The 15,681-nt window shown below is 43.4% G+C and overlaps 1 protein-coding gene across 6 annotated transcripts in view; it reads right to left on the bottom strand.

Moving 5' to 3' along the window:
* zmiz1a (zinc finger, MIZ-type containing 1a) overlaps positions 1-15,681 on the bottom strand; it is a 125,840-nt gene that overhangs the window by 68,358 nt on the left and 41,801 nt on the right. For all 6 annotated transcript variants that reach the window (XM_050071405.1, XM_050071402.1, XM_050071400.1 and 3 more), the window contains one exon: positions 11,214-11,291. The gene's annotated coding sequence lies outside the window, so the exon portion shown is untranslated. The remainder of the gene's footprint in view (positions 1-11,213; positions 11,292-15,681) is intronic.

Genomic DNA, 15,681 nt, shown 5'->3' with positions numbered 1-15,681 from the left:
CAGATATCTTTCTCTTCTTCTGTAAATATTCAGTCTGATAAATACGGAAAAGTTGATCATGTTAGTGCAGGGCTACCCAAGAAGAAGATCAGCTCTGCACTCAGGATTTTAGGTAAATAGGCTATACGATGCTTATTAGGTTGCTTAGCAACATCAGTAGCCCCTAGGGCCTGACCTTGCATGTTCCATGATCCAGACGCTTAAAGACGCGGCAGTTGTAAGGCCTCTAATTTCCAGGGCTGGTACCTGCGGTTGTTCCACAGGCTAGTTAATAACATGTCGGGCAGGAAATCCAAAGTGTGGGATCATTTTGAGAAGGTGAAGGACGAACCCAAGGTGATATGTAAACTCATCTTCATTGGTCGACTACAAACATGACGTATCATCTGAAACATGGAAGTAGCTACATGCCCATTAGCCCACAGCGTCATTAACAGGCGGCTCGCTCAGTGTGTGACGTGCACTTGTAGATAAAATATAGGCCTATATTAATGAAGGTTCATTAGTACGGTTTTGTATTTCTCTGTAATGTAGCACAGTGTTAACAATGTTACTGATACTATTCTTTCTCACACCTTCAACTCAAACCATTGTGTTGCCCCGCCCAAAATATATCATTTAATAATTAAATCAATATCATAAACATGCGGGCGACTAGTCGACTAATGGCCCTAAATGACAACTATTGGTCGACTAGGAAAACTCGAGTCGGGGGCAGCTCTACTAGATATGATTTTAAGGTAAATATCTTTGGGTTTTGGACTTCTGGTTGGACTAAATGGGGAATTTGAAGACATCTCTTTGGGTTCCAGGAAACTAAGGTGGGAATTTGAAGACATCTCTTTGGGTTCCAGGAAACTAAGGTGCATTTTCCCAGCATTTTATAGGCAAAATGATTACTTGATCCACTGAGAGAATAACCAGCAGATCAATCCCATAATGAAAATAATTGGCGGTTGCAGCCCTGGGCTGATTTGTCAAAATGTGAGCATGAGGATTGTAGAATGTGGATAATTTCACCAATAACCTCTGGCTGTTTCACAATGTTTACAGCGTTTGTGAGGGTAGAGAGGTGTTATTGTAATCTTGCTTTTCAGAAATGCTTGTTTGCGTAAAGTAGCCCAACCAGACCAGTCCTTCCCCTCACACAGTAAACTTTAACCTCTGAGGCCCGCAGAGCATGACAGATGACCCAGGCTGAAATCTGAGCCTCTGGCTTTCCACTCTAACGTGAAACCAGACAGAAACCTGACCCTCTGGATTCTCGCTGATGCATGTAGACTCACACACAAAACACACTGACGTTGACACATATTACAAAACGCACACAGACATGCATGCAGAGACACACAAAACACACAGTCAGAAACACCTGTTCAGTCCACACACACGCGCACCAAAGTACACACGGGACACAAACGATTCAACTGGCGCATAAAGGCGCTTTCAGTGACACAGAAAAACCTGTATTCAAGTGAGTCTTGTGTATCATTATCCTCATACACAGAAGCAGTTCTCACTTTAAACAAGCATTTCTCAACATGAGCAGCAGATATTACTATGGCTCTGTCTATTGTATCTGCTGCAGTGGGCGAGTGTGAGTGTGTCTGGAGAGAGTAACAAAAGGAACACAGTAAGTATGCACTGCTCATATTTCTCCAGCAGACGTGTCGAGTCTTTGTTAAAGGACGGACACAGTCGAAAAAGAAAGTATAGCGAGCAAAGAGGGGGAGGCGGAGGAGGAGCGTGAAGTGAGACTACTGTGTTTTCAGCTCTCAATACATTAAAAAAAGTGGACTCCTTGTGTGGTTGTGTGTGCATATGTTCATCTGTATGTGGCTTTGTGTGGGTGATAACATAAATTGTGAGATGCAGAATTCTGAAAACCAAACGCACAGAGAAAAAGTCTGATGATCATCTGAGAGTCATGGGCCCCAAAATCTGGGTATCGAACCTTGATACTTGTTGCCTGGTATCAGACAGAATTGTCAACGCGTTACCGTTTCCGTCTTCAGTCTGACAGTGTCTCCACTCTAAGTGGTTTCTGTGGGGGAGGGGGATTTGAATTTACCTAATCAATCACTTGAGACCCACGAATCAGTCTGAATCTGATGTAATTTTAAGTCCAGACTGATGTATAGCCACAGCCATACCATCACACCTGTTCTTTCAGGGTTTTAAGAGCAGAGCGGAGAGAAGAAAAACGCTTTGATAGCAGTGTCTACTGTGCTCGCAACTATTGCTATTACTCCTCAGTGGTTCTGGTGCACCACTTGACAACAGCCTCACAATGGCGTTAGCCCCGCACATGGCGCTAATTGGCTAATCAGCTCCTGCTCATTGGTTGTTTTTTATTTAAACTAGAAACTACTGTAGCATATCACAATACTAGATGAAACAGTCAACAACTGTTTTGTTCACAACCCAAAGATATTCAGTTTAGTGTCAGAGAAGAACATTTAAGAAGATAGAATCAGAGAATTTTGACTTTTTTTTCCATAAAAATTACTCAAACAGATCAATAAATGGTCAAATAAGTTCACGATTGATTTAGTAGTTGGGAAAAAAAATTGATCAATCATTGCAGCTGTTAAAGGTATCCTATGCAGGGATTGTTGGTAACTGTCTGTAAACACAATATTTAAACTTGGCCCTCCTCCCTACTAGGGGTGCAACGATCCATCGATCTGGATCGATATTGATTCAATGATCAATCCAGTGTCATCGATGCAAGGTGAAGACACAGATCTATATCGTCATCTTTAGGGTACGCCATTATTTTGAACGTCTGTCACCGTCAAACAGCAGCAGGCAGATGGCATGCCGTCAAGACAGTAAAAAAGAAACAGACTGTGTTAAATGGACATATATTATCATCTCAAATCGATTGCAGGCCCCTGAATCACATCGTATCGAAATCATATCGTTGCTGACGTAGCAAATATCGTATCCTTGTCCATAGAATCGTATCATGATGAAACGGGTGATTTACACCTCTACTCCCTACACTGCAAGCTACCATTGTAGGAACGTTAAATTTGTCGTGAAGGAAAAGCTGATACTTTAGCACGCTAACTAGCTAATTCCCAGCACCTATCTGCGCAACGGCAAACACGCCAACTCAACGTAGCTCTTAATGCCCATCCTCTTTTTCAGCCCTCTACATCAAAAGTGATCACCAACCCCAGATTCACTCTGGTTGTTTAACAAGCTTTTTGTGCTTGGTGTTTCACCTATCTATATTTGCGCGTTTTCAGCGCTGCATCTGTGATTGTCATAACTTCCTCTTGGATGCGTGCTGACCTCAAAGTCCTGATCTCACTTGTGCACTGTTATTATTTGGGAGCTACACACCACTGCCCAGAGGTTGCGGCCTTTACGTCCCGACCACAGCAAAATAGGAAGAAAATAAGAAAAAACAGGCAGAGGTTGATTGATAATGGTTGTTGATGTTAGTTTAAAAAAGTATTATTGTATGATGAAAGGAAATTGGTTTGCTGTGAATTCTAAACATGTGAAATGTAGCATTTCAGTGTTTTTCATTTACAAGGTTGTTGTTAAGTAAATCCGACCCTGGTGACGCAGCTCTGCATTGTATCGATTTATATAGTTTTGTTTGGTCTGGTCAGGGGCGCTTGGCTGAAAAAAAAAAAACATTTCAATGGAAGCACACTACTGTAAAGAGTTTGAAAACCTTTGCATCATATGAATAGACTACAGTTGATAGAATGTAAAAACCTACGGTATGAATAGCAAGTCTGCGTGTACACATATGTAAGTGTATCCTTTTCCTTTTCTCAGTTCATTAAGAGGAGCCACTTCACCGCTGGCTGTTGTGTAAGGGGGAGCAGCAGCAGCAGCAGCAGCAGCTCCGAGCTCATTGTGGATCCACTAATCCTTCACTTCTCTGAACTACGTCAATAACCGCTGCTGGCCGCCACCTTCCACTCCATTCTCTGCTCTGCCTCTGTGTTTTTCTCCCCCCAGCCTCTCCTCACCCTCACCCTTACTGCCCTGTAGCTCTCATTCCAGCCTTGTTCTCCCTCCAGCCCCCCAAGGTGCTGCTTGAAATCCATCCTATCTCTTTTCCTTCCTCTGGACAAAACAGAAAGGGTACATGGAGTAATAACATGGAGCAGCAGGGGTGGGATGGCCCTGGTAAGGTTATTAAGCCCCACACACAAACACACGGCTTGCCACAGGGCCACTGAGGTGCGGCCCCAGGGGGTCAGGGGCCATTTCTGTATGTGTGTGTGTGTGTGTGTGTTAAGATGGCACTTTATGTGTTCATGCTGGTAGGGGTGAATGATGAGGCCACCCACCTTTTACTGCCACTAACAAACTAGTGTCCGCTTGATATTGTTCTCTGAAGGCCAACACTAATATACACTACTGTATCTTTTTAGGCTGGAACCGCCAGTATCCAGTGCTTTGTGCTTTTAGTTAATATCTTTAAATTGGATCATATTCAGGCTGGAAAGGATCCAATCGCTGCGTGTCCTCTAAAACTGCATTCTTAGAAAGGAGAGGCCTCTTCAAACAGCATTTGGGCGACCATGAAATAGCAAAACTCTCCACTGAAACCTAAACAAATTCAATTCATTTAAGTGGGTTAACAGCTCCTCGAGGCAGAGTGAGACATGTTTCATTGCAGGTTTTACAGACTGTCAGCCCCTGTAGCTGGTTGAGTAAAAAGAAAACTCCCACATCAAGCTATAAAGAGTTCTTTGGTTTCCTTTTTTGCTCAAATAAAATAGCACGTATATACTGTACATAGGAATTATAGATGGAGCCAGATCAAAATGCTGCTCTAGACTGACCTGGACCGAGTGTGAGGAGAGGAGAGGAGAGGTCCAGTTGTAACTAGCTCTGTCTTTACAGCAATGAGGATAAAGGTTCTTTAAACAGGATTTGGCCTGACCCACCGCTCTGTAGCTGGGAGCTGATACAGCAGTGCTCGGCCAGTGGTGGATCATTTTTCATCTCCAAATCTGCTTTGGCATGGTCAGGAGTGCCAGTGTGTGCGTGAGTGTGTGTATGTCTAGAAGGGGAAGCATTGCACATACACAAAGCATGGAGGGACACTGCGAGAAGGGGAGTATAGGGGGGGTGGGAGGGGGAAGCAGCCAGCCAGGGTGCATTGTGGTCCATCTCTTGTGTTTTTTTATTGGTGCTACTCTGACAACACGAGGCCGGGTCTTCCCTCACTGCTCAGCTGAGCAATCAGGTCACCTCATCTTGACAGACACAAACACACGCACACACAGACGTAAACACGCAGGGACATGCACACACGCGCAGACACACAGTACACGCCGCCCGCAGCTGTTGCCAATGATGTCAGTCCTGATTTGGCCAAACTAGCCTTTTGTTTCACAGCATGAACACAGAACAGAGGAGGAGGCTTCATTTGGCTGTGCAGCAAGAGTGTTTCTGTCTCCTCTGAAATTGTTTGGATTAAGGATTAGCTACTGGTTGCTAACACGAAAGTCTGGAAGTAAAACAAAGACGTTTTTGTGCTTGAGCGCTAAATAGCTTTGAAAATTGATAATAACTTTGATAACCAGTTAATTGTTTAATAATCATTTACTACAGTCAAGTTATTGAGATAAATTAAATGGATATAATACCTTTGCAGCCATATGGCTCTATGATCTGCATGTACACACACAGCTAACATATTTGACTACAGCTTTATGTGATAATGTGTACAATGTAAACTATTTTACAGACCTATTTTAAGTTCCCAAATCCCGTCATCTGTCCATTTGGACATTTTAATTGCTGTCTTTTTACAAATGAGCCTTCTTCTTCACCCTCAGGTGTTTGCCTTCTTCTGATTTTTGCACGATCCGCATGACAAAAACGTCATCAACACGCCTGCTCGCTTGCTGTGAATTCTCCGGACAATTACCTGCTCTATTCACACATGCTCTATTGGACATTATAAGGATTTTGTACCAGGGAGCTGGCAGGAAAAGGTCTGTTTAATGTCCAATTCAACTGGTTTGGACACTTGTGTTCTCACATACAGCTACTCTGAGGAATGTCTAGATGATTTCAGGATTGCAGTATATGTGTGAAAGGGGCTGGAATCAGTTATATGTTTTGAGCATTTTAAGATCCAAAGTGGTGTGAACCGAGTTATATAAATGGTAAAGAGTGAATATAAGGAACAAGCGTGCAGCGTAATTTCACACCAACTTTTGCAAATTGTCAAAAACAAACAAACATAAAAAGCAACAAGCTCTTGATAATTGCCGGCCTCCACAGCAGGTTACTGACACCTCGCTGTAATGAGTTGTTCAAAAACTTGAAAAGTACAAAACTGATTTAGTGTAACACAAAGTTAGAGACCGCTGCTCTAGTCAAACACTCTCCCCTACCCCCTTTTCTCCAACACAAACACACACACACAAACACTCTCCGCCTCCAACCCCCTGATGTCTGTTGGCAGAACTGTCTGAGGAGCTTAATTGGTACTTTCTCATTTTTTCCTCTTTCTCACTCTCTCTCTCTCTCTCTGTAACTTTGTCACTCTCTCCTTCAGCTGTGTGTGTGCGTGCACATGTGTATGTGTCTGTTACGGTGTAGAGAAAGCACAAGTGTCTGTGTGCTTTCATGGCGCAAGCACAAGAGCGTGGGTGCCACTAAATGAGACAGAGGCCGAAGCAACTGCACACTCTGTGGCAATGTGATTGGGCGAGCCAACTCGGTTAACCAAATCTTGGAATGAGCCTCGACTGAATGCGGCGCACGCCACGAACACACACATGCAAGCGCGCGCACAAACACACACACACATAAGTTGTCCCAGTGCCCAGGCAGCTTTCCTGCTGCCGATAATGAGGAGGTTTGGAGATGTGCATTTGTTTGTGCAGATCTAAAACACACACTTTAATGGCTAACTCGATGGCTTGAACACTCTGTCAATCACACATCAGTTTCAGTCGACGAAAAAAAAAAATCAGCATTCTGCTTACTTTCACATTTGTGTACTTTTATTTCTGCACACTCAGAAACGCACACGGTGTCGCATATCACACCTGCTGACATGAGATACAAACATAGCATGAGACTCTCTTCTACTGAGCTATTATGCTGTCAGTGACATTTTCGGAAATAATCCTACTTCTCCTGACATTTCATGCAGCGGCTGGTTATAGTACACACTGCTGTACAAGCAGCCTGCCTCTTGATCTGAGATGTGTTTCGTGGAAGCCCAGCAGCCAGGGCTGCTTGTTGGAGCAATGATTTGATTAGGTCTGCGCTGATTACAGTCTTGTTGGTTACAATATACGGCTCTATCAGGGAGAGCGGGAGGGAGGGGAGGGAGCGGGAGTGATTGAGAGTGGGATTGTCAGTTTGTCAAGCTGTCAAGAGCAATGCTGTATTGTGCTTCTGTGTTTAGCCGGGGTGTGCGTGAGTAGCCGAGCGGAGATTCAAAATGAATCAGCTGATATCAAAGAGTACCAGTGAGGATATTAATACAAATCTGCGAGCAGTTATCAGCACTCAGGAGAGCGATACGATGCTGTGCGAGAAGAACTGGCCCCTTTGAATCTCATCACGGCAAGAAAAAAAAAGGAAAAAGGAGCAGTACATCTGGACGGCTCCCATTTCACAAACAACACTATCGCAGACAAACACTTTTAACGGCAAGTGCCTTGTCTTGGCATTGTGCTCGAGAGCTTGTAGACTTTGCAGCGCAGTGGCGCAGCAGCTCAACCGTGGTGTGTAATATTGGCTGAGAACAAATAATCTGAAAAGCCTCAAATGCCCTCTGCCTTTGTAAGCTTTATGAAATATTAACCAAATTAATCTACAGCCTTTTTTTTCCTCTCCAGAGTACATACTGTACTGCCACTGATTCACTATACACCAACAATCATCCCTGAGATTAATTCTTAAGAAATGCTGCAAACATTTTTGATCTCCCAAAGCCAGGGACAAGGTGTAATTATTCCTTTCTATATATTGTGTTTTCCATTAATTAGGTCTGTGCCAGTGAACGCTGCTCCGCTTGTCGAAGTGACAGCCACAGAGCCACAGGCGTCTCTCCACACAGCTTTATTCCTGACAGCGAGTGTGCCGGGTGGAACACGTTATTATAACATTACGGGGCTTAACAGACAGAGCAGTGCAGCATCTGATCTGAGGTCGGATTCGTGTCGTACCTCGTGAAAGATATTTTTAAAGACCGATATGATACCCTGTTTAGTAAAGCAATTTCTAGAGGCCTCAAGGCAGAACAAAAGGGCAGAGTTCACTGAGAGCAGAAAGAGCTTCACTCCAAAAACATGTGACCAGAAAATGAGGGGCCGCAAAGTAAAATAGAAAATCATTTGAAGGGATTTTATAGATTGCAGATTTAATGTCCGTCTGATGGAAAAGAGAGGGAGGGAGAGGAAGAGAGATCAGAATTAATCCTCTTAGCTGTTTGTTTGGTAATCTGATTTAGTCTGATTTTTAGGCTGCTATCTGTGGTTGTGGTTACTGATGCTGTCTCTGGATTGACCACAGCCATTTTCACCTTCAGCACCCCCCCTCCTTCCCCTCTGGTATATTAGAGTGTGGGCTTGGCATATAAACAAAATATTGGTACATAAATCCTTAGCACTGTTGACCAAATCCAGCAATATGTCTGCTTATGAAATGATTGCACCCCATTCTGACATCGCTCCGGAGAGGCACACTACGGCTGTCCCTGCTCCAAATAAATGACCTACTTTGCACATTAACACACATTTACATGGAGGCAAAATCCAGGGCAGCTTCATAGTTTCTGTTCCTGGCTCAGACACTTCTCGCTTTAAGTGGCTCCCGTCCAATTCTTAGAAAACACGGAATTCTGTTTTCTAATTCTCCTGCCATCTTTGAGAGGATCACTCAAACGGCGCGGCTAAATGCAGACAGGTTAAGCCATATTTCCTTTCAACCTCGCTGGAAAATAGGTGCGTAATACGTGCCAGGTTTTCAAGCAGAATTGTGCTTTTGTCGTTGCGAGCGTGTTAAAGGAAGGTGAGGCTGGCACAGAGGCCCACCTAAGGTGCTCCCAGCTCAGGCAGAGCTATTTCCAGACCACCAGCCCCTCCCGTCTCCTCCACCTCCACCTCTGGTGGGGAAACCACACCACTGCACAGGCCCCAGTCACAGACATGACTCAAGAATGGATCCATTATTCACAGAGGCTGTTAGGGGACTGGCACATGAGGGTGGGATGTGGCGGTGGTGGGACACGAACACTCACTTTTACTTAACTTGGAGCTGCTCTTGCAACCAAAGCACATTCAGAGAGTTGAGTATATTTAACAAAACAGGTAGCTCATGTATCATTAGACAAGTGCAGTTAAACAACGTCATGTAAATATCCAGTGTGATCTGAGTGATGTCGAGTAATTCAAACGGCGCCTAACAGAGCAGATTTGCCACTGTGTTCATGTGCGTGCTCCGTGTTGAAATGATATGCGTGAACTATCAGGGCCCATGTGACTGCAGACACACACGGAGACGCACAATACAAAGCAGCACAATGGCGCAATGAAAGTCAACACAGCTTTAGACACACACGTCATATCAAGTTCAGAGAACGCTTGACAGCACAACACAGCTCCACACAACTCGACATGGATGAATGTGTAAGTGCTCTCTCCCTCTCAGTCTCTTTCTCAAACACACACACACACAGGGGCCAGATTGTATACGAGTTTGCTCACGGACCATGATAAGAAAATGTGGTAAATGCGTAATCTGATATGCATGACTTGAGGTTTCTCTCTGCCTTTCTTTTCCTCTTGGAAATCACAGGTTGCATCCATAATTTACACCAGCCTCCGTCTGTTTCTCTCTTTTCCACTCTGCCCCCTCCCCTCTTTTTCTCTCTCCCTCTCTCCATCTCCTCTTCTCTCTCCTGGCAATCTGGCTTTTGCAGCTTGGCTCATTAGCATATTGCAGAATGTGCAGATGCCACCAAAAATTATTCACCTTCCAGCGCTTTGATGCCGTTTCGCATGTATACAAACTACACTGTCGACATTTTGCGCAGCCTCCAAAACAAAAGCAGAGGGACAAGGACTCCTTTTTGCTCGGATGTGTCGGGGGCCGTAACAGGACGTCCTTTAGCCTGATGTCTCCTCACATCTTCGCTCACCCCAATTACATCATCCGTCACATCAGTCAAAGGTTTTTGACACCGTGATGACGACTGATGGAGTGTTTCTTCTCAGGCAAGGTTTAAATGAACACTTAATATTCATGCAGTCCGAGGGATAACTGAATACATAATATTCATGCTGTTCAAAGGCTAATTGAACACAGTATTCATGCATGTTTTTGCATCAAATGAAGTCAGTTTATGCAGAAGAAAGCAAATGACTGGAGGACGGGGATGTGAGGATTAGCAGTTGTCCTCATCCTGGAGACTGATACTGATAGAGGCAGATCAATAGCCATACATGGTAACTAACTAACCATTGGTTCAACACTGCTAACACCGCTGTTCAGGTTTCACACCCTGGGGACAGCTTGAAGCGGAGCCAGAAAGGTATCACCACTGTGGTACACATGAAAGAATGTGGTCTTGTAAACATCCTTCAATGGGGCATTTTCAAATCGACCACATCAGAAAGGATATGGTGATATAGTGAAGCGCAGAATGACTTCTTCTTTGAGCTCCTGTGACTCACTGCCCTGTTACCTGACGAGCGCCAGCTGGTCGCCATGCAAAGAGGAAACGCCATGGACCACAAAATCTCAATCCCTATCACGTAAATCATTGCGTAAACATGTGCTTTCATTCTAAACAAATGGCGGTCAACCTCTCGGGGCGATTAATTCAGCGTGTTCTGGTCTTCATGTGGTCCCATATTGTTCTCTGGAAGTGTTCGGGAAATAAGACAAAGTAGTATCGAATAAGGACAATAAAGGCGCTTTTCTCCACAGATGATTTGAGTTTAATCGTTTGGTTCCCTACGTTCTTTTGCTTCTCTGAGTCAAGTTATATTGAAAGCACACTGTATGGCGTGATCACCAGTGCATTCTGTTCTAGGACAAAATGTGTGTTTGCTGGCTGGTATGACACAACAAAAGACGAAATCCAAACTGCGGCCGCCTTATCTTGTTTGCAAAACCACACTGGAGCATATCTGTATCGCCGTACGGGCTGATGCTTAACTGCTCGGATGAAGACATAGGTGATAAATCAGGATCCTTACCAGTTGTGGATGAGGACGCTCCTGTGTTTCCTATTAGGCAAAATCCGTTCCTTAATCCTCATCAATCACAGAGCGAGTCTGAAATGAAACAAAACAGAATGCAACGCACATCAGGGAGTGTGACAAAACACAATCTGCTTTTTAGTGATAGGAAAACAAGACTTAGGTGGCATCATTTATCGAGATGTAATAAAGCACCCTGTCGTGCATCTGACAGATTGGAGGCACATAACAAGGACTGACAGAGCTGGAGAGAATGTGCATCTCTAATCCCCGCCAAATATGAAACATGAAATACTTAAATGACAAATACAAGTTGATTTCTCGTCTTCCTCGTGAGTGTTTTGCGTCCGTCTTAGTTGCAGAAGCAGCTGTCTTTGAACTCTCCAGGCTCTAATCATGGAGGAATATTTCTCCTCTGCTTCTGGCTCTTCGCTGGCTACAACGATGAGCAGATCTCCTAATGGGACGACCACTCGCCGACTATTAATGCACTGGCTCACTTTACAGGACTGCATCTTTAACTCACTTTATTTCTGTGTTTGAAACTCCCACATCATTTCATTAATATTCTGCTAGTCTGCTTCCCAAAACCGTCTGGCTTACATTTTCTCCACATGTGTACTCGTACAGTAGGCGGACTTGAGCTATCTTCACAGGCTACAGATTGCCCCACATTTAATTACTGTTAACACCAGCGCTAGCAAGCTAAATACGCCTCCATGATTTATTCATTTTCCCCCATATTTGAGTCAAATTAAATTAGTCATATGAGTTTAATTAACTAAATATGATCTGATATTGTAATTTCACACTTGGATATGGGATACAGAGAAGGGTACTTGAGCACAAAGAATCCATGGTAAACCAGCGCTCATTAGAGGCTCTTGTGTGTAGTCATGTTGGCATTACCAACAGCAGCGTTAGCTGAATGATTTCTTCCTAATCAAGGTTTACACACTGGGAGGTTACCTTTATAACTTAAGAACTGGGATCACTCTGCTCACACCATTATTCACTGCAGCTATTAGTCATCGAGCCGGAGCTAATACAAGTAACTCCCCTCATATTTTATAGGACCTGGCTCTGCACGCTATCGTTACTGAAGACCACAGAACTGCACTTAGGCACAATAACAGTTTATTTAAAGGGCTGATTCACCTCCTCAACCACCCAAAAACAAGGAAAAAACATACTGTCTTATTTATCTCCAGTGGTACCTGAGTCTGAGAGATTTCTGCCTCCATCTTAACATTACCAGTAGTAATAGAAACACTGTTTACACACCACAGAGATCCCTTAGATCATCAAATCAAGGTCTACTCATTGTACCTAAAATCAGCTCTCTATCAGCTCATGGTGTTTTCAGTAATTAGGGTCCTATTCTCTGGAATTCTCTTCCACATGAACTACGGTCTGCTACAACAGTGTTTTTCGCAAGCACTTAGTTCGGTTTTTAAGTGTATTTTGATTTGTTTTAGGAATCCGTGTTATTATTGTTATCTCCCCTTTTTTTTAGGAATAATGATAACAATAATACCTTCTTTTCTTTTACGTTTGTTTTCATCATGTCCTGCTTGTTTTAATATATGTAATACTTTATCATTTTATATGATATTTCACATTTGTCATGTATTATGTATCTTAAGCATATTGAGCTAATATGCTATATAAATAAAGTTGACTTGACTGTTCATGGAATAAGATGTAGGGCTGTACCGTATATTTTGAGGCTTCATTAATAACTTTGACATTCAAATTCCACATTCCACGATACACCATAGTATTGCAATATTTTTATGTGGCAATATCGTATCGTCACACAGTACTTAAATTATTAATATCACAAATACAAATTCGACTTTAGGTAGCCAACTAGAGTAATATAATCAGTTGCTTTTTCAGTCCACTAGATACATTTTGCTGCCAAAAAAATGGCCAAAGTGAGATAAACAGACTAAAAACTTAATCTTATTACATAAAACAGATGCTGACAAAGTTTTCCTTTGGGGATATACTTTACAGTCGAAAAAAGGTAATAAATCTCAATAATATATTTAAAATCACAATAATATTGTATCGTGACTGTATCATGCTAATATCGTATTGTGGAGCCTCTGATGATTCCCACTCTGAGTGTTTGTGGCACCAAGCCAGGGCATTTCCCAGCACCTTTTTGGCCTGGTTGCTTTAAATCAAAACATGATCTTTTCCAAACCATTACCAAATGGTTTTGGAGCCTAAGCCTAACCACACCTTCACCACAGCTTTGTTGAGAAACAAAGTTTAAACCTATCCACTACAAAATAATAACGTACTATGCAAACATTTGTTCAGCATTTTCCGTGTGGTCAAAAACAGTTTGCCCTCCCACTTGCCACACACAAAGGGAAGCACACTCCTGTATTAACCGGGAGGTCTAGCAGCAATCTAACAGCACCATAAATTAGATGTACTTATTAAAGAAATCTGATTTAATGAAGAGGACTCACTTAATTATATGATGACATTCGAAGCCTCAACAGAAGCTAGGATTCTCTCACCTCCACTGCATAGGATCCATACTAAAAATGTACGTACAGACAAAGCCAAAAATGGCGTGCTCCAAGAAATATTCGACAGTTTCTTCAATCAGGCTTCAACCTCACCATCGGCCAATTTCCTGTCTCCAAAATGTTCGTAAGCATGGGTCAAAGTGTCTCCCATCAAGTCTGCTTTTATAGATCACAACTTTTTCGTGGGAAATGGCGTACGACTCTTTCAGGCCTCATTTTGTGTGTACGAGACCCCAGAAGCAACAAAAATGTGCTTCATTGTAATTTGGGTGAACTGAGCCTTTAACAGGTTTTAAGAATTTATCTTCCCTCATAAGAAAAATGGCTTACAAACACACTTTTAACCACTTCTATTATAAAAAATGAAAATATAAAAATCTTTGCAAACAGCATATTCACAAACACAGTATATTTCAACCATTTGTAAACGCTGGTGTCAGGGGAAGGTCATCCTTTTGCAGCGAATCAATGATGCTCACACAGACTGAATCACATTCACCACAGAACCTGCTGTGGGTTTTCCTATTCAATTGCACCTGGTAATTTCTATGCCCGAGTGTCTTTAGTTGACTGAGTAGCTCTAAAGCATAATATCTAATGCCGGTATTATTTCCCACTCATACAACCGCTACATCATGGTGTTAAATGAGCTGTAGTGAGCGGAATAAAAAAGCACACAGTAATTTACTGATCCCTGGTAATGAAACATGAGGCCGGTGTGGCATGTTTTCTCACTCTCGCAGAGAGGAAATATGGCTGCTGAGAGCTCCGCCGGCTTGCAAAACACTGTCACACCGCCTCACGACACAGGCAGAATTATCAGAGAAAAACAAATGGAGGCATTGATTCACTAGTTGTTTATTTACAGCCCTCTCCGGAGAAGACATAAATTCCCCTGTTGAGGCTTTGTTTCCCCATCATACGACACAACGGGATGCATGAGAAGAGGGGTGAGCAGGCCACACACACACAGGCAGACAGAAACACACATACACATGTCAGCGCACATGCACAAACACACACAAACGTCTTACATCTGGATTAATCTCCAATGGGCATCGTCACAGATGCCATTAAACGTAGCAGAAGGCGAGAATCATGCAGGAAAGAGGCTGCCATCTGAATAATTTATTCAGAGGCTCATCTTGTCTCACACCAGGGGGATTTCTGCTTTCAATTTACACTGTTCTCCTCCCCGTATTCAAATCAGGGAGCAGATTTGTTGTGATTGGCACACGGAAGGTCATCGTTAGCAAGCTAGCGTCAACGCTGCCCTCAGTGGGCTGGTATGCTGGTCTATTAGCACACCAGGGTAGTGCGTGTGTACGTGTGTGTGGCAGTCTTTGTTTACCTCAGTGTGCGCTGGGTGACACTGGAGAATAGGCCTGTGGAGCGCAGAGACAGCAGTGTGTGTCTGAGCTTATTAGGCTGCTTTCCAAGGACACGGGAGGCTCTAGACATTACACTGGCTGGGGAAAAAACACTATAGCTAATCATAGCAGGAAGATGTTAGGACTGCAGACACGGAGCGAGGGGTAGGGGAGCAAGACAAAAAGTACAAGGGAGCGAGAGTGAAGGATGAGGAGGGGGAGGAGGCAAAGAGGAGTCGGAGAAAGGAGGGAGAGAGCAGGATGAAGTCATGGCTCTCATGCATGTCCTCACTCTGTGTGTCACACTGGGACTGGGGAGTGGATGGAGAGCGTTTCAGCTAAGGCACAGGTCATGTGTGACAGGATGAGCTGCCATTAGGCAAAGGCACACAGAGAAGCTGACAAGCAAGAGGAGGAAAAAAAAAACTCTCTCGGAGTGACAAACTGCATTTTCAAGTCCTCTGTTTGAAATTTCCAGCATCCGAGGCGGCACAAAGGATCTGTTTTGTTGTTTTGTGCTGTTGTTGTATGATTCCTTGGGGA

Source organism: Epinephelus moara, chromosome 19 (assembly GCF_006386435.1).
Source record: "Epinephelus moara isolate mb chromosome 19, YSFRI_EMoa_1.0, whole genome shotgun sequence".
NCBI classification, from domain to species: Eukaryota; Metazoa; Chordata; class Actinopteri; order Perciformes; family Serranidae; genus Epinephelus; species Epinephelus moara.
Note: the sequence above shows the minus strand (reverse complement) of the source record. Positions and strands in the feature narration are given on the sequence as shown.